Source organism: Ceratosolen solmsi, unplaced genomic scaffold (genome assembly GCF_000503995.2).
Source record: "Ceratosolen solmsi marchali unplaced genomic scaffold, CerSol_1.0 scaffold11, whole genome shotgun sequence".
NCBI classification, from domain to species: domain Eukaryota; kingdom Metazoa; phylum Arthropoda; class Insecta; order Hymenoptera; family Agaonidae; genus Ceratosolen; species Ceratosolen solmsi.
The window spans coordinates 12,282,507-12,309,499 of NW_011948416.1; the positions used below are offsets into that span (position 1 = coordinate 12,282,507).

General features: G+C 29.6%; 1 long non-coding RNA gene across 1 annotated transcript; it reads left to right on the forward strand.

The window, feature by feature from the left end:
- Positions 1-4,732: 4,732 nt before the first annotated feature.
- Positions 4,733-7,328, forward strand: LOC105359327 (uncharacterized). The gene is made up of 3 exons (XR_912767.1): positions 4,733-4,891; positions 6,347-6,418; positions 7,312-7,328. It is a non-coding gene; the product is annotated as an uncharacterized LOC105359327 (long non-coding RNA).
- Positions 7,329-26,993: the final 19,665 nt, after the last annotated feature.

Consider the following 26,993-nt stretch of genomic DNA (forward strand, 5'->3'; position numbering starts at 1 on the left):
TGTAGATACTTAATAAAAATTACATTTTCACGTTTATGTATTGTGTCCTTCAATAGTCGCATAACAATATCTATTTATTCAAAATTCTTATTTATATATTTAACAAAAGGTCTCAAATTGTCTAACTAGTAAAAATTGTACATAATACGTAATAGAATTTTTGAATATAATGTTTACGTAAGCGATAATAAACATCAATTTACATACTCACGTTACAGTATATATAATGCAAAAAAGAGAGGATCTTCCAGAGTTAATCTGCAGCTGTCTCATATGGTCTAGGGAATTTAAAAATTTCAGTGACCCAACAGTCTTTTCGACACAACATCCAATCTTTTCTCCCCTCCTTAAGTAGGTACTTCACGGATGTGTATTAGCATGATGTCAAATGGTGAAAAACTCGCATTGGAGTATTTTTAAAAGCGGAAGTATTGCCTACCTGACTTTCACTGTATCGACATCATACGTTCATTATGATTTAGTGTATTTTCAACTTTTCACTATTTATTCTGTATTCCATCACGTACAAATATTTGAAAATATATACTGTCTAATAAACAATAAAGAAAAAAAAATATTAATATATAGTGATTAAAAAAGAAATAAGAAGACTTATATGATTAAACTAGAAATGCTTATTTTTATGAAATAAGTTATGAGATGAAATTTTAACAGTACTATTTGTTTTCCAATTGAACTATTTTAACATTGTAGGCCTATTTAAACGGGTGTGCACAATGTATATTAATTTATAACGCTTTTATTTTTATGTATAAAAACTAGAATACAGAAGCATGTGCGTAAATTATTCATTCATGGGAATTTAATAACGCTAATAATGTAACTAATATTTATTATTACGTATAAAACATAATTTTAAATACATCGATATCGTAAATTTATTAATTTTTTCATAAATTTTCATTTTTATTATGCTAATAATGATCTCAATAGCATTGTGAATTTGTTTCATGCAATGATGTTTTTAATTTTCGCGATATTCAACATGAAAGGAAATGGGAAAAGTCAAAGCACCATATATTAAATTAGCATATGCAAATTGCAAACGAATTGCGCAAGTTTTGACGCTAAAATATAAAGTTATTTCTTGTTATAGATCTATTGTTAATATCGAATTTACCTCGTACTGTATTATTCTATATTAAGACAGTCGATCGCAAAGAAAAATTAGATTTTTGTTCAAACAAGTTATGAATGAAATGTTTTTAAATTCACGTATATTTGAAATAATATCATATTTAGGCAAATATATCTGTATTTGTTATATCTATCAACACTCATGAAATATAATTATTTGTATTATTCAGTCAATGAAGAAATTAGGAAAAAATCTGATATGCATTTTATGCATAACATATCAATACAATGGTGCGATTCAATTACCATTTATTTATTAGAAAAAAAGTCGATTGATAATCAATTCTTAATTAAAATAGTAAATCTGTTCATTATTAAATAATTTTATATGTTAATAAAAATAATTGAAAATTATCCAACGCTTTTTAACGCATTGCGGTTAAAGCACACTCCAAGAACAAAATGAGAATGTCGAGAATTACGACAAAAGTTATTGACTCTATTAAGATATCTGTGATGGATAATTCATGTCACTTAACTGAAAAATTTATCGAATACTTCAAGAGGACACGGCAAAATACAAAAAAAAACAGTAAACCCTGAAAATTCTTTTTTTCGGTATTTTTTCCTTTTTTTCTGTTTCATGCGCTCGGTTTTTCTAGCAACATTATACTTGCAAAAGTTTTGCATAATACTCTAAGATAAATTCTGTTAAATTTTTTAAGCTAAAAAAATTATATTATAAAATGCATTTAATTAAAGATATAGAAAATATATTTTTCTTTAAATAAGTTTTATAATAGATATCATTATACTTTTTAGAAGAAAAAATCTTAATTTTAGAGCAAAGTCTTTAAATTAAATTATGAATGTACTAATAAAGAAATTGTTTCCTTTTATTATATCGATGATTTTAATCTATATATGATTCTGTGTAACAATTCTGATTATTGATCTTTTTGTATGGAAGAAATTAAAGAAAATACATATTATAAATTCTCTTGTGACTGTAAAAATAAATGAAAATATCAATGAAACAAAAGAAGTAGAGGAATTATGTGAAAAAAGTAGGTCCAGACTTTATCAAATATCCTTAAACTAATTAAGACACGTACATTAAGATGGCCGGATCATTTACTTCAAATAAAGAACAAAAAGCGTAGCATTTATGATTTTAGTAGCAAAACCGGTAAGCTAGAGATAGAGAGAGAGAGAGAGAGAGAGAGAGAGAGAGAGAGAAAGAGAGGCTTTTGAATCGACTAAGCTAAATATGAAAAGATAACAGTAAACTGTATATTAGATAAGAAGAGTATAATAAAAGTGTCTTGGGTACATTTTGTGGAAATTGAGGAAATTGAAGAATTCATAACTCTCAAGAATATAACACAAACTAATAATATGATTTGTACAAATTTATGATTGGATTAAATAAAATAGGAATTTATTCTTGATCATTTAAAATTATTCCCTTTAGGTAAAACATGGCTTATTTTAGCTTAATTAATTGCCATTTTAATTTTATATTATGAAAAATACAATCATGAAATAGTTATTTCATTGTGTTATATTTACAAATCCAGTTTATCCTTAAAAATGCCAATTAAGTTGTAGTTAATTTGTAGTAATTCAATAACTTAGTACGCATAAACGCATTAAAAGCGACGAGGCTTTAATTTTCCATAAGAATTAAAGGATTTTAATTATTAAACTGGGAATTTAACATTTTTTTCTCCCACATGGATAATAATTAAGTCACATTCGGATGAATTTTTTACAAATAAACTCGTCTATTTCTTTATTTCCAGCTAATTTTACTATAAATTCTGAAATATGCCAAGATTTCATGTATGAATGATGAAACTAAAAATTTAATTCTAAAATATTCGTTTAAAATATTAAAAGATTTTATGTTCCTTTAATATCATAAAATATCAAGTCCACTTTAATAAGCATGAAATATTGATTGTAGTTGTTTATAAAATCAAATTTCTCCCATACGTATGCATGCAATTTATTATAAAACTGTAATTACACTTCATGTGCATAAAGAGAGCCAATTCCGCGACGCATAAATAGGGGCGCCTGATTTTATTTCTTAAATTATCAATTATCATTCTCTCGTGGTATTACGTTTTCGCTTCCCAGGAACGGCCCGTAACCCAGAACTCGGAACGCCCAACGTTGGCTGAGTATTCCAACAGGTACGATAAGAATTTCTAAGCCAATATTAGACACTCGATCGACCATTCAACAACGCACAATAATATGTAGCTCTTCCATCAAGTTGGATTATATTACGGCACAATAATATCTTTCATCAGAAGAAATGGTAACCCTAAGTACCCGAAGTTCTCGCGGTCAATTAATTCCAAAGCCGTTCGAGAGCTTTGACAGTTCAGATTGAGAAGCTCTCGAGGCTTTTGTTCGTCGGTGACAAGGGATGCGATCGAGGAGCAGTGCCATGCTCTCCTAGATTTTCAGATGCTCCCCCCCCCCAACTCACCCACTTCGCCACCCCCCAGCAAGGTTATTTAATCGAGCTACGACCGCTTCATCGGGGCGACATTAAGTTTGCTTGTGGCGGCGGGCCTCGCGTATCACTCGCGTCTAACTCCAGTGAATAAAGTCCTTTGTGTGTTGATCCTTGAAATTCATTGTCCTATAAAGTAAAAATCATAAAAGATCGATTGAGTCTCTATGGGAACTTGGGTTTTAGCATTAAGCGTGTCCATGGATTTCGAAGCTTTGTGCATCGACTTTTGATTATATCATTCGTTAGATTAAGCCATGGAGGTTTAAGGATATGTTTGAATGATGTAATGCAGAATTTTCATTTAATAATTTATTTGGAATTATAACATAACATTTTACAACAGTTTAATATCTTTTATATTTTTTGTAAAATCCATTATATCAAAAATTCATGCCTCATTTCACCAACGAGTTCGGCAACTCATTGAATTCACGCCTCATCTCGCATTCATAAAGATAACTTTTATGATATTAGCTGTACATAAATAATTTCTGCTTTAAAGAGTAAATTTCATACATTATCATTGATAAAATTAAATGTCAATATATATTTGAAAAATTTGTTGTCATATAAATTTTCTAATCATCTAATCCTTATTCTCTCTCTCTCTCTCTCTCTTTCTCTCTTTCTACAGAATATTCACGATAAAATCTGCGTAATTTTTCATTTTCAAAAACACTTTCACTGTGTAATATTTTGATTGTCAACGTTTGAAATCTCTCGAATCGGTTCACTCCACTGGCAAATACGTAAGGCAAATACATTTGAACGTCTAGAGTCACTCGCGGAATGCGTAACATTTGTCGACGCTCAAAGTCCATCCCTCGAGCATTCTCTCTCTCTCTCTTTCTCTTTCTCCACCTCTTCCTTTCACGCCCCTCATGAGATCTCCTTGCAATCCTCAAGTAGTTTCTCTTAGAATAGACTCAGTCGAGTGCGGAAAAAGGGCAATAAGCCTACATTCTTCGAATGAGTCCGCGAAGCTTCGTTCCGGTCGCGTTTGCGCGCCGCGGCGTCAATTCGGGGCATGCGCCACTCGATCGCTCGGGGGTTACGAAATATTCACTCCCCGGCACAGAGCTTTAGTCGCTCCAGGACGCTTCTGGCGTCCGCTCTCGTACGAACGCGAGATCCGCGAGGCTCGGCGAATACGTCTAGTCGGGATTTCAGGTCGGCGCATGGAATTGCGGCTTTATTGGCGATCGGGTGTTTTTCATTCGGCTGATCGAGTGAGGATTTTTAATCGAGGGGATTCACTGAGTACGCAAGTTTTGCGGTGCCGAGATCAATCCTTTATATATTTATTATGGATTTTAGAAGCTTTGCGCGTAAGATAGGCCATAGTGTGGTGTGCAATATACATAAACAATATATGCCGCTCATATCGCGAATATGAAAGAAAGTCAGTCTTCGGCTTAATTCTATACAATTTCTAAACAATTCCAGTGTATTCGAACGATACATGTATGAAAAAATATGCCTATATTATATGTTTTATTGAGAACTACATTTGCTAATTTGCTAATTTGTACCTAAGAGATTGTTCAATTTTTATTATTCTTTATCAAAATATTTTGACTTTTATGAAAACTTGACTTTCTTTCGTGAGTTTTTTTTTGGTTTTTGTGTATTGTTTAATTTATATTGTTTTAATATAAACTACAATTTGATTTAAATACTATAAAGTCTTATATGATTTATAGTTATTTATACTTTATAAGATGAAAAAATGAATAAATTATTAGTTACACAAAACGAGATAAATAAAATTCAGTTTGAAAATTAAAAAAAAGCAACTTTGCGTTCAAACAATTACATCACAGACACGCTCATGCTTTTAATAATAATAACGCTGAGAGAAGTTCAATAGCTACATTGAAAAATACTAAAAAAGGCGTTAATAACAATTTTTCAATTATTACGCAACGCGATGGGGGAGGGGGCAATGTCGCAAGTTCACGTGGATTCTCGACCACGTGCGGCGGACAACGCTCGGTACGCTTTATGATGTCACGTTTTCTACTTTTGGGAAAATACAGATTTTTGTATAGAAGCGGAAGGATTAGGAAGATTTATTTTATCTAATTTCATGATTCGGCAAGACTACATTTTAATTATTGGTTATTCCTTCTTTGTCTGTTCAAATGAAAATACAGTCTCACACTTTATTAAGCTCGAATTTACATAAATTTATTTACTATTTATACTCACATAATATATATCGTAGATAATGCATTGTTCAAATGGTGAAAACAAAAATTGGAAATCGACAAGGGAACAAATAAATTCAGCATCTTAACATTTACATGTTGCCGCTAGCCTTATTACGATTTAATGATAAATTACACATATAAAAAAAGAATAATAGACGCTTATAAACACACGAGCATAATGTATTAATTAGAATTATGTAATTTATAAAAGATTAATCATTAAAACTTAACTTCAGCATACAATCCATGTCATTTAACGTATATCAATGATATATTATATTATAATTATAATTATATATAATTATAATATATTATAATGAATATAATAGAAAAATAAGATGAATATTATAGAATATAATATATTATAATGATCCACCTTTCATGGCTTGGTATTTTCGTGGCAAATGATATTTAAAATACTCTTAGATATTACAAGCGCTTAAATTTTTATAAGTAAAGCTTAATAAATTTAAAACGTTGAAATAATTTAACGTGTCCGTAGATAAACTCAAAGTGATTCAAAGTGATTTATAATTTAAGAAATTCAAGAAAATCATCGAACAAAAATTTTGAGGTAATGAAACTTTGATTCATTGAAATAATACAAATATTAAAATTACTAAGCCAAAAGTAGACACTTAATTTTCATTTTGTTTACGACGTGACGGAAAGTGCGTTATATTATTTTTATAAATATCCAGAAGATGATATTTGTGACAAATTATATGAATAAGAAACTTATTAAATTATATAGCTGGTATCTTTAATAAACGGAAATATGGATTGTATGGAAAAATCGATTGTAGACATTTATTTAATACAATTTCATTTTCAATCGTCAATTGTAGCCTTTTCGTATTTAAAATCTTGGACTTTACATTATTAATAATTACAATCATAATTAATTTATAAACTTTTATTGCTTATTGAAAAAGCATTTTTCTAATGCTTGCAAATTATAATTTAATATAACGAATACACGAAAAATACCTGTTGAAATATTGTTGAAAAGAACTCAAACGGAGGCTTTTACAACTTTTATCTTTCTCCAATACCTATGAATGTCACGATAACGATACTGTTGGTCGATTTAACCATCTTCGGTATGTCATAAAATCGTAACAATCAATGTTCCATTTTTTTCCCTCGTTTTCTCCTTTTTTCCTCCTTGCTTCCCCATTTCCATTTCCTCTTTCCTCTCTCTCTCTCTCTCTCTCTCTCTCTCTCTCTCTGTCTCTCTCACCGCAATCAGACAAATCGATTGCTCTTTCCTCCCTCTTCCCGGCCCAACTCGAGCACCCGAGGCTTAACGAAAAAATCAAAAAAACTTATTCCCCGAAGGTGAAAAATTCCAGTGGGTGATATCCAGTCCCGTCCAATTCTCTAACACCCGAACAAAACAATAGTAAAAAAAAAAAACAATAGACAGAATAATGAAAATCCCGAACCGCGTCTTCTCGCCCCAAGGTATCGAGGAGGCGTGAGGATGAGGGGCATGGCCGAGACCGTCGTCCTGGCGATGGCGATCGCCGCCCGTCTTCTACAGCCCAGTGCCGCGGGCAGCTGCAGGTCCGCAAAACTCTGCTGCCAAGGCCGGGACTCAGGCTGCGTAATCCAGAAGCCATCGCCCAACGCCATCATCGAGAGTCCACGTGACAAGCCCTGCTATTGCGATCACGCCTGCCTCAAGCTTGGCGACTGCTGCGACGACTTCAACGAGACTTGCACAGGTACTTGCACCCTGGCACTTAGGTTCTCGGGTGGACATTTGGCGGTACGTTAGGGTTTGGAGTTTATGGATACGCGGGGCAGAGGCGATTTGCTTTAGCCGATTTGCTTGAGCGGCCAGGTTGATGATAAAAATAAGACAAATAAGAAAAGAAGAAAGAGCGGATGAAATGACAGATGTAGAAATTGGCAATTAGGTATTGGGTAGAGCGCGACTGCACTAAAAAATTGTAAACACCATATTTTTATTATTAAATAGACAAGTACACTTAATAACGCAAAATTTATGTATGTGAGAGTGGTTCTTACAGGTATTGATAATGAATGGGTAATCGACAGGATAAATTTAATAATAATTATAATTAATATGAGTTAAAAATTCATGAAATTGACTTTTGATTTTCATGACATTAAATTAAAGGTCTCTTTAATCTTATTGAAATATTATTTGATACTTTTAGCGCGGTGCAAGAAACGCTTGATTTTGATTTCTCTATTATATTAGTAGTAATAATAAAATATTAATACTATTGAGAGATACTTATAACGCAAATAGTAATTATAATAAGGAGAGTCGGGCAATAGCCACGACCTCATTCACTCCTTACCGACAAAATATTCTGTCATTGCACTAAATAGTAATTAATTTTTTTTCTTAATTGCCTGCACGGTTCACATATACTCCTCCCAGATGATACGTAATAGAATAAATCATCCAAAAATCAATAATAATGCGTGTACACAAACAGACACAAACACAAAGATACATTATTTATTTTCCCTCTTCAAATAGGGCGATGAAAGCATAATTTCTCTCTAATTTCATGCCGAATGGAAAGTTAAGAAAGTTTTTGGAATGAAAATTTAGAGCTACTTTTTTAATTATTTATATTCAATAAAGTTTAAAATAAATATATTTCAAAATTCAATATGAGCAAGATAAAATTTTATTATAATTTTCTTTAAATATAAATCTGGTTGTATTATGTCTGGGAGCAGGTAATTTTAATAGAAATTTATTTACTTTTAATAACTAACTTTAACTCTAAGCTGATAATTCAAATTTTATTTCATAACTTTACTCTCTAAAGAAAATATATCTCGCTTAAAATAAAATAATCCAATTTCATATTGCGAAAATTGCTTTAAAAAATATATGACAGTTTTTAAAAATTTTACAAAAAATCTTGCCATAGACAGAATTTTGTTCTCATTTTTAAATGAATTTTAACTTTAATTCACATACGCAGTTTAAATCGTACTTATAGGTATACACAAATTTTTACCTCAATTTGTAGCTTTTGGAAATTATTTTTAAAAGAAATAATACCAAATAAATACTTATAATGCCATACATGTGGTGCCAGCGGTGTAAGAGTGAAAAATAAATTTTACATCATTAAGAAGATAAAAAGCGTAAAGAGTCCGATAATTCCAACAGTTTTAATTCTTAATCATTTTTGGAATACGAAGTGGTATTTAGCCCGTCAAAATGTTCGAATTACCACGTCAAAAAAGAAAAGAGACGTACGAAAAAAAAACAATAATAAAAATCCCTATTCATAAATTGCGTACACACTTTTTCTAATACTCTTAAGTCAACATAGAGCACGTAGGCGTATGTGTGCACTAACACAGGCATCTCCTGACATATGACCATACATAGACTAATAGTTCCCATATAATAGAAACGCTCAACTAGTAATGGTCTGCAGTTCGCATGGCACTTTATCATTAAAGTGCTCAGTCGAGTACGTTTATGTGTACACATAAGTAGGTCTATTGTACTCTATCAATCTTTCATGCCTTCAATAGTGTTTTTTTTACACTTTCTTCTGATTTCTCATAGGCATCCCTTCCACCCTCTCCCTCAGCGCCGCAGCTCTTTCACTCTCTCTCTCTCTCTCTCTCTCTCTCTCTTTCTCTCTGTGTCTCACCTTCTGGAATAGTGAAAAATGGAACGAAATTACGTAAAAATAGCTTAAACAAATAGCCATCATCGGCGCTAACAATTTCCGGGATTTACCCTGCGAGACAGAATTCCTCGTCGTGAAATTGGTGAGAAGAACTTATTTATGAGAGCTGGTCATCCTCGTTTTCGTCTTGCGTCAGCGAGTAATCGCGAGGAGCTGCGTGAAATATTCGAGCACCTCGTGAACGTTCGAGTTGTCGATGCTGGACTCCCTTTCTTCCCTGGTGTATCGATAAATCAAATTTTCTTATCGCTTCGTAGGGACGTTCGCTACTTTTTCATACATCTTTATCGAAATTTCACGACAGGCAAGCTCCGATGTAGGAGTATGAAGGTTTATATCGCGAAAATAAACGGATTCTCTCAAAGTCTGCTTTCCAAATTTCTAGAGATTATTCGTTCACTCTACTTGGAGCGGACAATTAGTTCTTTAATTACAAATATTCCATATTTCTATCAATATAACTAATCTAAATATGTACTGTTTTGCATACTATAATAGTAAAGGATTTTCAACCTATTTTGGACGAATGAGAAGAAAATTTGAATTGCAATTTATTAATCAATAACTGTTTTTTCTTCCGTTAACCAGAAATTAATTAATATTACAGACAAAAATGTATGTTGCGTAAATAGAACATACATTAAATAACATTGAAATAATATAATGTAGTATATATATACATAATAAAAATGCTACATTACTGTAAATTACAGAATAGACATTTAGAAGATGAAATAATAGACAGTCTCTTCTATATTCGATTAATCAATAAAAACTATATATATATAGATCCGCTTATTTAATTAAATCTCTATTGCAATCACTTTATTTTATAACAGTCTATTATTGTTATTAGAACTATTTTTATATAGAAATATTTATTATAGAAATATTTAATTTTAATTTTAAGAAAATTGATAGAAGCTAATTTCAGTCATTTGATAAATTTAATAATTATCTCATGAATAAATGGTATCATGTAATAATACAGTAATTTAAGTTCTTACAAATAATACAGTCAACAATATTATAAAAATCCAATAATTAATATAAAAAATTTTAATGTTTTTTCAGACCTACAATACTTGTCAACAACTTTATTATTAGAGCACAGTGGCAAAAATAATTAATAGTAACGTGAACATATTTTGGTAAATATTTAATTTTTAGTATAAAATGATTTTTTAACTGAGTAAATTATGAGGTAAAAAGATTTTTAATAAACATAGGAATATTTTTATAATATAAAATTTTTATGGAAAAGGGTATGACTCATCGTAAAAAATGGTTCAAATTTACAAAATTGTAGACGAGTATATAGTGTATAAAAATTGAATTTTTAAAATCCTTAGAAGAAAGTACCAAATCCAAAGTGTAAGAAAAGTTAAAAAAATTTTCTAATCCAAGGAAGATATTTATTTTCAAAATACAAAGTATTGAGGTAGATAAGTTGCTTTATCTTGTTCTATTCAATATGTATTCTTATTACACTGTTAAATGATATAAAAAATGAAGATTCATATTACATAATATATGATGCTCATTAATATTGTATTCAAACAGTTATCTTTTTTAAACATTCATACGTGAAAAACATAAATGCTAATCTTATGCGCAAAAGATAAATAATGCTAAAATCTCTTTTATTACTTTTCTTATCTACGTATATTAGACTAAATTGTATAGATTAAAAGTTATATATATACAATAATAATATTGTGAAACATTCCTATAAAAAGTAACTAAATAGTTATCTGCAAAAAATACTATGTATTAAATAAGTAAAACAACTTTTAACAAAGATGCATCAACAAGTATACATAATGTGCATGAATTTTTATACGAAATGTATGTAGGAATTTAATATCACATTCTTAACGTTCGGGTTCCCCAAATTTCTACATCTGTTAAAACTTTATGAAATATTATTTAAAGTTAACACGACAGCTTCTCTTTTAAGAAACCATTCTCATTCTAAACTTTATTAAAGATTAAATATATGGACGTATTTTTGTTTAATTACGAGTTCAAATTCTAAAGCTATTAATAATCCCTATGCCATAATAAATAATAAATATAACTGTGATAAATTAATATAATTCATACGTACATTCATAATAGCACTATATCGATAAGAATATTAAAATTAAGTACTTACAAAATTCCGTAGTACGGCGACTATAGATTATAAATAATATAAGGAAAATGAAAATTTTTTATATTTGAATGATTCTGCGATTTGCCGCTAGAATATTTGCCGTGTCAAAGGAGAGAAAAAATGACGGAGCGAACTGTCTTAATAGTCTCCATAGTCTTATGCCATTCGTGATTTATTCTATTAATATTGCATTTAAGCTTAAGATTGCGGAGTTCTATAAAATTTAATCACCAAAAATTCTTTTATTACTTTCCACCCACTTTTAGTTTTACTCTCGCTACGTTTAAAAATAGTTTACCTTTTTCTTACTTTTTTTTCTTTCCATTTCATCCTTGCATATAATCGATATAATTTCAATCAATCGGATAAAAATTAGTCGAGTGAAGTTATAGAAAAAAATAAATCAAACCATTAGAAGAAAGTTCATATCTGGAGTAATATTGCAAGCCTGGATATATCTGTGACTGGAATAATAATATTTTTGTGATCCTAATACTTGTATGCTTTAAGCAAAAAAAAAAGGCAAAAAAAAAATTAATGTACATACAAATTTCTTTCATATTCGACATTATATATAGTCGTCAATGGTTTAGAAACTCGCTATTAATGACATTTAATCTTCATATTTTAAACCATTGCTTGAATTCGCTTGAATAGTATGACAATGTACCATTACTCGCGAATGTTGAAGTAATAATATAGTAAGATGACCTCACCACCGATCTTCTATTCTTTTCTCACGAAGCACGTAAAGTACGGTAGTAATTGAAAACTGTAGCTTTTATTCTCGTATGCTAAATGCTCCATACATTTCAAGCTGAAAGGACGTTGTAGGAGTTTGGCAAAGCATTTGGCAACTCTTACGAGACAATAAGCAATAATATATTTTGATGGAACTCTCATTCTCGATACATTAATTGCCTCGACCTTCGGTGTGCACACCGTGAAGGTCAGGTCGCGGGTCATACGATATCACATTGTTGTTAAAACAAACGTTTGAGCTTCGAGTGCTCTGCCACTTCGAACTCGAGTAGTTTGACCCCAGGGTGGCGGTGGGGACAAATGGGGTGGGGTGGGGTGGGGATGGCGAGGGAGAGGAGGTAAAGCGTCCAAAATTTGGCAGTTTGGTTGGCGACGTTCGAAGCCGGCAGTGGAGAAACGCTCGCGTGAATTGCGATTCGAGTGACGAGTCGGTCCGGAAAATCGTTCGGCGATGTCGAGTGTCGCCATCCTCTAGCGCTGCGTGCATAAGAGGCCAGGATCCTCGAGTGGTTGGCAGATGGATCGGGAGGTATGAAGGAGGGACACACGCCTCGGCAAAATCGAGTTTACGTCGCAGTGGCCGTAGATTTGAGGCCGAGGGTTGGCTAAAGCTGACGGGGGCTCGTTAGTAGGGGAGAGCCGGGACTTTGGAGGTGGTGAGGGATTATTTCGAATCCTCGTCTCGATTACTTTGTTGTGATAATGAAGCCGTGTGGGTGCTCGACCGAGGGCTTTCCAGTAGCATTACGTTCGAATCGGCGACTCTCCCTATAAATACGGAAGAATACACAGCGCAACCGTAGGAAGTATCGGAAGCAAAGTGCACATCCGTCATCGCCGTAATGATAGAAATGAAGTTCGATCGGAATCATATTCGTGGCAATATACCCGGGTCGCATGGAGCGGAAGCGGTGGTCCGAGGGCAGGGTGAGGTCGTCGGTCCGGATTGGACGATACGACGTGGGAATTTGATTTCTATAAGTTCAGAGTTCCCCTTTGAGTAGAATGTTAAATATATTTATAGAAAATCGTCGTATGTGTAATTCAAGTAAATTTAGAAAGTTGTATCTATCACACTCTTTGATTAGGATTTAAATTATTATAAGTGATTAAAAAATTTTATAAATTAAATTAGAAATTTAATATTTCTATGAATTTAAATGTCAATATGAATTATTTATTATCTTCGTATATTTTAAATGCCAAATAAATAAATAATCAGTAGGAAGGCAGAAATGATATGGTTGTCAGAATAGAAAATCGTGGGAAATTAAATTGTTGTTTTGTAAAGTTCCAGCTTTCGGTTATGGCCTAGATCATAAACTCTTGGCCTTTAATAAGTTGAAATAACTTTATTAATAATCGTGCATTATTCAGCTTAATGATATACACAAAGTGCTTTAAAACTAACTAACGTATATATAATTTACATAGAATAACGTGAGATTACAAAGATGACTAAACAGGCGTATAAAATATTCGTATTGAACAAAGTATAAAGAAGGTGTGCAACATTCATATGTATATATATATATATATATATTACAATATTTGAGATATTAAGCTATATTTACAAGTTTTATTAAAAAGATTTTTTTACCATTAGCTAATGTCTTGTTTGTATATTTACTGCTCATTCATATAATCTAATCTAAACAATTGGCTAGTATACATTGGATTACGTGTCTCATTGCTGTAGGTGATACGAACGTCTATGATATCCAATAAAGTCAAATTATTTTGATAACTTCGAAGAAGAATAAAAGAAGGAACACGGATTGTTCGTTACGGGATTAGTATGTGTTTTTATCTAATTTTTTGTGTCCTACTAAATTCGCACGAAACTTTAACGTCTATTCGACAAAGTCTTATCAAATGCGACTTGAAATACCGTCCTAGAGTTTCCTCAATATTTTTGTTACAAATTGAGTCACTTACTTTTCGTTTTCTCCAAATTCTCTCTCCACGGCAATTAGCAATTAAATCTTCATTTACAAACGGTAATGGGCATTGGACGCGCGTCTATTTATAAATGTGTGTTGACGAATTACTCGCCAACGCATCGGTCAGCAAACATTTAGGAATTAATGCTTTAAGCTTAAATGATAAATGAGTGTAATGAAATCTTAGTTGCAATTTCAAGCTTTCTCGACTTGTATGGCTGTGCAAAGAAAATTCAAACGAACATTGCACATACCTCGGTAATTACAAATGACGATTAATAGTGCACTTGTAGGTGGTGATAGCTAAACAGCAGAGATTATGTTAATTGATTGAATAATTTCATAATTGCTACCACAATTTAAAAAAAAAATTTTTAGTAAACTTGGTAGACTAAGTAGACATAAGATATTATTATTATTATTATTATTTATTGTAAAAAAAATAAGTACAATTTATTTTAAATTTATAATTAAATATGTCATTATTCAATTAAAATTAATTGGATAAGATTGCATTTATTGACTTCCTCACATTGTTCAACAGGCAATTTTAATATGACATTAATTAATATTATATTTAAATTATATTATATTCAAGTATGAAAATATTAACAGCATCGTATTTGTTCGAGTATCAAATTGAACATTCAATTTTTACAATCGATTATTATAAGCGTATATACATATATATAAATTTGTGTGTGGGTGTGTGTGTGTGTAACGTTCGTCTGTTTTATGTTCTTAAATACTTTCAATATTTTGATTGATTTTAGGATTTTTAATAAATTGAAGTTTGGATATAAATTTTTTAAAAATGAAAAGTTGAGATTTAAATTTCCATTATATTATTTCCTATTAATATCGATTTGTTATTTTATGATTAAGCATGAGAAAGGTGAAAAATGTAAATATACTCCCTAAAATCAGTGAATTTTTTATTAAAAATTTCCAACAAATGCTTTTTTAAATTCATTACATATTTTTACAATTGTATCTATAATTCATTCGACAATGATACACGTTTCACTAAAATAACAAGAATTTGATTGAAATACGGGATAAAGATATCCCTACATAATCAAATAATAGAGATAAATATTATGGAAAAAGTAAATTTAAAATTTTGATTTATAATAAAATGAACAACATGCGCCGCTGCAAATTTGCTATTTGTAAATGATAACTTTTCTAAGAATTTTAATACCAACTGAAAACATAAAAAATGAGTAAGAAGAAGTTTCCTCGAATTTCTCAATGGACAGTATCACTTTTCATGTTTGCTCAGTGTCATTAAAATATGGAGATTTAAACTCGTATTAAGTAAACAAATCTAATTTTCCTATATTATTTATAAATCTATGTTAATTTTAATCGAATGAATTAATTGAAAACGCGAATCAAGATAAATCCAAGACTATGTTCTACTAAACTCATTAAGAAGGTCTTTGATTAAAATATTCGAAAAAGATTCATTTTGAACATTATAGAATTTCTCTTAGAAATTTCATAATTGTGAGTTGTAATGTGGCTGTCTTTAGAATTCTACAACGATATTTCGCTTTCCATATACAGAAAAGGTATATCTTCTTTAATTGAAATGAGCTTTCACGCAAAGCAAAAAGTACTTGTGGTGCAGAAATTTAGATTGCTTATATAAAATTGGCTTTTTAAATACTATTGGCGTATGCGATGTTTTTTTATTTTACGTGAGCTCGTTAAAAAGTTTAGTAAAACGGATTTTCAGTAAATACGGTATACTTTTTAAAGAGAAATATGGAAATTTTTGTCGACTGCAGTTTAATTTTCGCTAATTCCTATATGATTAATTTGTTTTAATTAGTAATTAGTCGTTCAACTTGTATAGTGAAATACTTTTCAAATCCTGAATAGATAGGATATTAAGACTAGTGATAGTGCAAATTGTATTTCACATAATACATTATCTTATAATCAATATATCAAGTTTATTATAATAAAAAATTCATTTAAAATATGTAAATAATACAATAAGTGTATACTTAATAAATGACGAATTACAATAATCTACATAATTATAATCAATTTTAATTTATTGTTTTTTGTGTTTATTGTAATTCAGTGATTTTAGTCCAAACGTTTTGAAATATATTTTTGAAATATAGTAAAAAGAGAGAATTTAGTTCAAAAAGTCATCAGTATACACAATTTAATTTAATTATCTCCAATTTTTATAAAAAGAACGAAACTATGAGTTAGCTTTGAATAATCGTTCGAAAAGTTATGATACTGTGCATTTCAAGTAAATTTTAATTATCAATAATTATTACGAATAATATAAATCGAATTAATTAATCGAAATTTATTTAATAATAAAATACGCAATATTACTACAAATATAAGATCATCAAATAATGTTTTATTGTGTATGAAATTATATAAATAACATATTTGTATGCTAATAATTAAAGTGAGTTCTAATAAAAGTAAATTGAAATATATTCAGCACGTGAATTAAAATAACGTTTTAGAAACAAAAACTTTTATACAACCTATAATTTCGTGTTAATGTAATTCAATCAAACTCAATTTATCGTATGCTTATAATTAAATATGAATAAAAAATTTATATATTAAACCCTTTTAACGTGAATACTTAAATTATTATGTCTTCTACAATTTATAACGAGATGATACTTACGTTTAACGATAAATAATTCATAGATCAACTACGAAATAATTCACAACTCTCTGTCCTTCCCATGTAATGTACATTCATTCATAATCAATAGTAATGTATGACTCGACATCATATATATTTATATATAAGTCCCTGTATTTGTTCGTGTTTGTATATATATATAAGTGCGTGTATAAATAAACAGATCAATACTTAATTTTCTGTATTTCCGTTAGTACATTTAAAATTCATCCAGATATAACATTTCATTAAATTATTTAAGATGTCGCGGTAAATAATATAGTGGAACGCTTACTAGTTTATTCAAACGCTCTTCAATAGGAAACGCTATAGTGAACATAGAAATTTGACACGTCACAAAAAATAAATTAATCGGTATAAATCTTAATTTATAACATAAGTCTTCAAACTTTACGATACTCTTTAATATAACAAGAAATAAATTATCACTTATTACTGGATATCTTTTATTGCATCAGCAAGCCAATATACATTTACATTAGCTTTTCAACCTTGACACCTATAAAGCTCAGTATTATAATCGTAAAGCAATCAATTATTTGGTAGAGAAGAGAAGAGTATAATACTAGATAACTACATTTTTCCCCTTTAGTCGGCTTGGAAATACCGTTGGAAAATTATCGGCTCGATTGCATCGCAATGGTCCAAAAACAAAATATGCCAATAACTTACTTCTTGCACAATATATGCACAATGCGTTTAATCATTTAATTATTTAATATTATTTAATATTATTTAATTTTTTATCAGTTTGTTTTGAGGATTTAAGAGGAGTAAAACATAGAATAAAACAACACGTATTTGCCTTTTATTGTTTATTCGATAAAACAATATACATTTTTCACACGAGCATATTATACAATAATTTTATTTTGTTGTAACAATATTCACTTACTAAATATATGAAACCTTACTGTCTACATTATCAGTCGTATGTACATGTACTAGTTTTTACAAGTTACAAACAACAACTTGGCATTATATAATATAACGCTATAAATACCACTTACCTTCCCATAAAAATTCGAGCTTAGTGCTACATTGAACCCAATAACAATCGTGTACTTTTTATATTTGCCTCCCGCACGTTACATTGCAACGTCGAAATATCTTTACTATTGTTTTAATATCCGGAGTCGAGCGATAGCGAACAAAAGGAGAGCAAAAGAAAGGAGAGAGAGAAAAGAGGGAAGTAGGTTAGCGCGTGGAATGAAAAGACGCTATCACAATAGAATCTTCCAACGGCCTCTTCCTCTAATAGATTTTCCCCGACGCTCGACTGAGTCCAAGGCTTATGAATTGGGCGATACGACGGCCACTAACAGACAACTCACGTGCACTTGATTTTTCATTTCCAGCTTCGGACTGCACAGTTAGCGATTGGAGCGAGTGGTCCGAATGCAACAACAAGTGCGGTTTGGGCCATCAGACGAGGAATCGTTTTATCGTGCGTCCGAATCGTAATGGCGGCAAGGCCTGTCCGGAAACCGAGCAGTCGATGACCTGTCAAAATTATGATTCCTGTCGCCGACGTGCTCGTCATTTCCAAGTCGAAGGCAAGTGTTTTCAGTGTTGAACCGTCATGAGCATGCGTTATCATTTTTATTATGGACGCTATCGTTCGTCTATTATTTCATTTAATGATGTCCACTAACTAACGATCTTCTCTAAACGCTTTTCTATATCTAATATTACGAAAATACTAATACACACGATAATACTTTTTTCCAGAGCTTTCCATTTCTACTTTCTCCGCAAATTTCACGTTCTTATTTTACAAGCTCTTTGCAGAAATGTCTCTTTCTTTTTTCTCTTGATTCATCACGAAGCTTAAACTAGTTCCTCGAGAAATGTCACTCTTTTTTTTATCGATAACTTCGTAATTTATATAATACATGACTTTATATTTGCAACCACAATTTTACAAAATTCGATGATAAGTCTCATTATAACAAAACGATTTTCTAATAGTAGTAAAGCTAAATGCAACATTTTAAAATTTATTTTAGCGATTGATATTAAGAATCAATAGGAAAGCTGTAGTTAGAGTTTCAATTCTTTCATCAACAGTTGTAAAAAGAAAGAAAAAATTTCGAGAAAATATTAATTTTATATGTATTATTAATCATTCATAAGCGAATAATATTAAAAGAAGTTTAACTAAAATTAAGTTAACAAGATTAGTATTGTCATATAGTAGAGTCAGAATAATATAATTGATTAGCATAGTTTAAAGTTATTCAGCGCGCCAGATATTTGTATAAGCAACCAATGTAAATATCTCGAAAGTATCTAATTTATCGTTTCATCATTGTAATAAAGAACTAATATTTTTCAGAAATTAATCTTTCCCCAAGTCAAAGAAGTGAAACAACTTTGGATTCAAACTTCTTTCCACAAGTTTTCAGAGGGTAAGTTAATTTTATATTCTCTCCTTTATTCTCTCTCTCTCTTTCTCTCTCTCTCTCTCTCTCTCTATCTCGTTCTATTTTTCTGAATACTGATTTAATTCATAATCTATTAAAAATTTTAAATAAAATTTCCTTTAGATTTATTTATAAATCATTTATAGAAATAATAATAAGAAGTAATTTTATATACTACAGCTTGTGAATTGAAGGAAGAAACATTCAAATAACATATTAAATAAATGCTGTTTAATTTAATTATATTCATAATAATAAACTTATTTATAATAATAACTGTATTTGATAAAATATTAATGAAAAGTTAATTGAAATATATATTAAAAAGTTATCTATAAAGACCATATATTAAAAACTTAAAAAATGAAATAAGTTTTGATCAAGCTGATATGTCAATTGAGGTCCAGCTTTTATTTATAGTTCACAAGAAAGTTCGGCTTTACCAAGTTCCAACGTCAGAAAAAGTTAATTGTCTAATTACATTGCTTTATATTCCACTTAATGATTTATATGAATATAATATGATAAAATATTTTTCATTCATAATATATTATTTTTGCGTACATGTGTAATGTTAAACAGTATGGGTTTCTAATTGTGGACTCTGATTACGATATAAGCATATTTTGAATAAAAAAGTTCATTGTGGTTTGTTAGTGTTGACTCAAGAGTATAAGTAACGAAGACCGAAAATTCTGTTTTATGAAAGAATAAAGCTATTAATAAAACAAAAAATTTTTAATTCTGTATGTAATAAATATTAAATTCAACTATAAACGATACGAAAATTTTTTAAATGATTTATATTACGAAAACGATGCTCAATAAAAAACAATCGATTGAATAATTTACTAGAATACTTTAGTTGAATACTAACTTAAAGAGCATAAAAAAAGTTTTAATTAAAATATCCGGTTAAATATTGTTAGCATTTGCGTGAAAAAGTGCGATTCAAAGTACAATTTATTCTGGAAAATATAACTACAAACGAATTGTGTCTAAAATATTATAAGGCTTAATTATTAATAAGAATTGTTAATAATAAATAAGTTAATATTCTCAATTACATGAATTACATAAAACTATAAATAAATTTAGTAAATTTATATCTAACAAAGGATTGAAGAAACAATTATTATAATACATACGCTTATATGTAAATGAGTTTTAAAGTTGATTTTTTTTTGTAAAAAGTAAATTAATATTAGGATATTATAGATTGTAATTTTTATCAATAATCTCTTGATAACAACTCTTTTTCAATAATCGTATTTCATTAATTCAGCAATTTCACTGTACTTATTAAGTATTAAAATAAGATCTAGAGGAAATAAAAATTTAAAAATGAAAATATGTGCTTTAAAATATTAATTGAATTATTGAACATTTTAATTAAACTCTCATATATTTAAACAGAAATTGCATTAAAATAATAATAATAATAATTACAGGAAATTTTCTTATAATTTAAAGTAATTCAAACTTTTGTCAATTATATGTACCATAAATGTAATATAATTACCAAAATATAATATTAAACACAACACATTTTTGTTTTTCCAGTCACGTAAATCAGAAAGTGAAAAATATTAATACAAATGATTAAGTACAAATATCCTACATAATGAAACTATTAAAGCTATATATATTGTGAATATTATTCTCATTTAAGGTCAAAGATTATTAAGAATAATTTAACATGCTGAAACCCACACAGTTTCCCAAATGAAAAATTATGTATCCAATTAATAAATGAGACATATAATCATTGTTCGGTCAAATTCAGAAGTACTATTATTAATTTAACATAACCCTTTCGAGTAGAATTACATTCGAGAAAAAAAAATCACCGAGAATTGGTTAATCGAGATGAATTTTCAGTCGTATCAACAAGACCCAACGACATCGAGGAAGTAACATTGCAGCTAAAACCGTAATTAATTGCCGTTTAACTTTGCTAATGCATACATAGATAATCAATTAGGTACAATGACGTAAGAATTACTACAATATATACGAGGATATCGAATTATACGTACCAACGGTTGATGGTCATACCGACAAAGGTCCATTATTATGCTTCTGTTTCCGCGAATTTAACAGACTGTTTTAGGGAATACATTGGTACTCCCACTATGAATTAAGAGCTGTGTACTTTCTTAATTATTATGCGGCCGGACTTCATGGTTTACGGCACTTCGGCGTTAGTTAGTTAATAAGGTATTATACTACTCGGTTGCGCTCGAACTAGAGAGTTTACGGAATTATAAAGTTCAGAAATGTTTCCAGTTTAGTGTTTTCTATCTTTCTCCACTGCTAACGTCTTCGATAGTTCGTTGAAAAACGAGTTGTTGGTTAAGTATATAAAGAATTCATTTAATATGTTAAAAGCCCAAACTGCATGAATTAATACTTATGTTTGATTAAAAATAATGATTAATTAATTATTAGAGATTAAAAATTGTACAGAACTCTATTTGTCTGCGTTGACAAAAAAAAACCGATTAGAACTATTGAAAGCTTGTGAGTCGTAATCGTAAATTTAATACTAATAAAATAGTTCAAATATAGTGGTATTTGCTATCTGTCAAAGTTGCCGAAACAACATATTTGGCTGATTTTCTAAATTGGCAATCATTCATTATTTGATCGAGCAGTGGCTCTTTTCATGTATATGTTTACAAACAATGAATTCGTATTCATAGGACATAAATAAGTCTCTAAAATAAAATAATAAAACATTTAAATAATGAAAATTTTTATTTTGCTTTTTATTCTCGCTTTACATACTATGTTATTGATTCGAATAAAAACTGTATAAAATTATTATATCATTGAAAATAATTTATACTTTAATACATTTAATAAGCAATCATTAATAATTTAATAAGCATGTCGGATAAAAATAAGTAACAAAATTTAATGTACTAAAGAAAATAATAGAAGTTATAAAGTATCGACAATACTATAAAGCTATAAATTTGGAAAATAAATTAAAAAAATTTCATCGACATATCAATTACGAAGTTATTGAATTAACAGTTTTTTTTAAATAAAATGATATACTGAATATACAATGATTTTTATGGAAGGTTGTTATAAAATTAGTATTTTTGTATAATTAATATATCAGAATAAACAATAAAAAGAAATGAACAGCATGAATTCGTTATTTCCATTCTCTGTGTGTATATCTATATTATTTCGATATTGTAATTTTTATAATAAGTAAATGGCACTGAATATATAATTGAAAACTACATAAATAAAAGAACATTTACAGTAAATATTTTTTTAGTAGAATTATTGCATAATAATAGCAAAATGAGAATGTATAAAGGAAAATTTTATTATAATTTGTTTGCAAAATAATAAAAATTTACATACTTTTATATTTGAAATTTCTACATTTACTGAAATGGAAGAAAAACATTGATTTGAAGACTAGTAATATTATATATGTGATAGATAAAAAAAATCGCACCTTACGTATCCATTGTTGCGAATAAAAATAATAGATTTCAGTGGGAGTTAGCCGGGTCTAAAAATTCCATGAAATAGTTAGTTTATATCATATTTTCTAGAATGGTATAAGATACTTTTTTTCAGAAGATACGAAAAAGAAATAAATGTTTGAATTGATAGAGTAAAGAAGTGTTTTCTCTTATATTTCAGCAAAATATTGGTAGGATAAAGTTAAGAGTGAAAAGTCATGTCATTGGTAAAACATATAATAGTACTTTATATACAATTCTCAAGATTTGGAAAATTTAAGAAACATAAATATATAATGTTATAAACAGACGTATGTCTATGCGATACATATGGTATTTCAAATAGACTACTAACATAATTTTGAATGCATAAGGTCGTCCATAGCCATATTCACACATACAGATACGCATATACATTTGTTCATATTGTATTTAAATGTGTGGTTATGACGATAAAGTTAACGATAATATTAGTGCATTTTTGTCAACAACAACAATAATAATACTAATAAAATAGTTTAAAATTTTTTTTAAATATTCTTCGCAAATGGTTCTACGTATGTATGTATGTGTAGATAGTATTTCCTTAGATTCCAGTAGACAGTCCACACATAAGTCGTTTTTGGCCAAATGCCAACTTTGCGCATTTCTTTTGCTTCGTCCCTCGGTAAACAACAGGATCGAGATAATATTGTTAGGGCTTTTAGCGAATAGGATGCATAAAATATCTTACCAATACACCTAGACATAGCCTATACATCTGGCAAGTTCGTATTCGACAATACTCAATATGCATCCGTTAGATGTACATACGTAAGTGCCCTTAACGTTTCTCCTCTCTCTCTCTCTCTCTCTCTCTCTCTCTCTCTCTCTCTCTTTACATTGTCCTTCCCAAATCAGACTCCCTTTACCTACATATACTGCCCTCTTGCTATGGGTAGATGCAGTTGCTGAAAGGTTAAAGTGCCTTTTTATCCTCTGCACAAGTTTATTCTGAATACTATCATCACGTTTAGTTGTTCCGGAAAAGAAGTTGCTGGTTGCAAAGTCGGTTGGAACTTGGTGAGTCGCGCGAGGCTTTAAGCTTTTATTGGACGCGTGTAATATAAAATTTGCGGCGGATAAGTGTGCAATTTATGGATTTTTCACATCGCCTTAGACTAGCTGGCGGAGGCTTGCGACACTAAAAAAGTCTGTTTATGAGATGACATCATAAAAGTATAATCGCAATATCCTAGAAATAAAGTTATTCTGGTCCGAATTTTTGTAAAACATCTGCGCTCTTACTTCCTTACGTAGATGCTTAAACATGCAAAACTAACTTTTTCATTTAATTGATAATGCAATAAAGGTGTAGTGTAGGGTACTTGAATAAATGTATTCTGTTTACAGTACATTATTTCATTTACAATATAGAAATGACTAAACTTATAGAATTACTAAATCAAGCATTGAGAATAAAATGGTTACTTTATTTTGTCAAATTTAGAGATTCGAAGCATATCATTTCGTAGCGCGTCGTAGCAAATATGAAATTTACTAAATTAATATAAATTTTAATGATGTGATTTGGTTATTCTTTATTTTTGTTTTATTATTATTACACATATTTAGAATTAACTAAAGGAGACCACTAGATGTTATGTAGTGGGCAAGTGGAAGGGTTAGTGCATTGCTTAAATATTTAACACATTTGCTTTTTATCGCCGTTTATTCCATCAATTTTCCAAATACGGCGATGATTATTGTTGATACAGTTATAAATGTTGCTTTCTTACTCTTTGACGATTGGCAGGTGGCGTTAGTGTGTACTTCGGTTGGTGATAGGAGGTTCTAAGGTTCCTGATCCTCGTGACGCGGTGCCCTTGATGGTAAAGAAGATCGAAACAAAGTGTCTCTGGCGGCAGCGCCTTCAATTGGCTGTCTCACCCCTCACCTAGAGTTATAGATGAGGGGGAAGGGGGTGTCTTGATCAAGCGGCAACATTTGGCTCACTTGACAACAATGTATGCGTGATGTCTCGTGACATTGAGGGCATTGAGGAAACGAAGATTACCCGATGTCGCACGAGCTGGTTTTCTCGTTACAATGAATTTTAGGAAATGTTTTTCTACTCGATTGTTTTCAAATATTTTAACTATTGAAATATTCTCACGTAAACAGACTCGCCGCGTTCTTACCAGTAAGCAACAAAGGTCACTCCATTCCGCTTTCCGAAGTTCAATATTTTTCTTAAAATAATAGATTTTGAATTTTTCCCCAACTGATAACATTCGCGAGATTCTCTGAATCTCGAACAACACATGGTATTGAAATTGAAATTATACGACTATTTTTTTGTAATATTTGAAAAATATTTTTTTAACATTAAAACTACTGTAATGGTTCGCGACATATGTGTATAAATATATTGAGAAATCTTAATGCGAATATTTAAACAATTAAGAGAAGTGACGAGAATTTTACATTAAATACTTTTCTAGATTTATGTAAATGTGTGCTAAATATATATAATACTAATATATTATGTATATAAAGTTTTCCTGTAAATTTTTAAGCCTTTGCGGTTTATTTACGTATCCATATCTTTTAAGTTATATACAAATACAATTAACAACAATCGCAGAAATTTGTTTGTTGCATTAAAAGTTTTTAAGATTTGTATTATATACTTTTTAACTAAATAATTGTGAAATATGGTTATAGAAATTATACTGCTTTAAGTATATGCATTATAATATCAAAACATATTAATTCTTCCATTAGTCTGTTCAACTTGAAATAAAAAATCTTTTTCAAACATTCTTAATTAATAAATCCATGGAAACTTTTCAATATCAATTTCCTATAGTATAATAAATATTTGAAAACTTAGCTTTTTATCTTCAGCATACAATTTATAATTAAGATATAACTTGATCCTGTAATGCTTTATTTATAATAATGTTATTAATATTTTTAGCTTGGAACAATTTTAGTATCATAACTAGTAAGTGTGTTTTCTTGAGAAAGAAAAGTTTCATCTAATTAACGTCATTATGAAAGTTACAATGGATTCATTAAAGTTCCATCCGTAATATTATAAAGTATTCATAATGAAAAATTTGAATTATTATTTCTTGTCTATTCATACCTGTATTATCTAAATGTTATCGAATGTTTGAAAGAAGCGTAATTAAAGTAAATAATGAATACAATTCTAATTTAAGTAAGTTTAAATAAATAATTTTAATAGTCTTTTTAAATGCTTTTATAAATATCTAAAATATCTTTCAACAAAAAGCTGAATTATTAGTTGTCAGTAGATGGTTATGTAATGGTCAATCGTATTTTAATACATTGAAACTTTTGAAATTTTTATATGCCTATAATCGTTAGAGCAATTATTCAAATAAAATTATGTTTCATTATTGATTATATTTATATTAAAAATTCATAAAAGTATTGGTTACCCAAAATGCAAGAGGATAGATAAAAATGAAAGGGGATTCGACATAAGAATATAATTATAATAAGTAATTATTTGCATTAAAACAAATAACGAACAAATAACGAACGAGTAAATAAATAAATATGCCGATCACTTCCACATGAAAATTATAGCTATTATGGCTAACTTTTCACTTAAAACTCATAATTATCCCTTCACTGCGTTTTGAAAACAGTATTCGAGACAATGGAGTACTCAAGAAGATATATACATATTTTAATATCCACGATACAAACTCCGTTTTCCAAAATACTTATTTCGGAATGTATTTTCTTGCAAATGTACACGTACGAAACCAAAATTTAGTGACAGTAATGACATTACCGTAACAATGGCTACGCACGGTCATTTTACTCATCAATTGCCTGTCTAATTAAGCATCGAAGTACATCGGTCGACTTGATATTCCCTCGCGATAATCGCTACGTAGCGATTGTGTTAATGAAGCTTCGATAAACGTAATCGATATGTGCG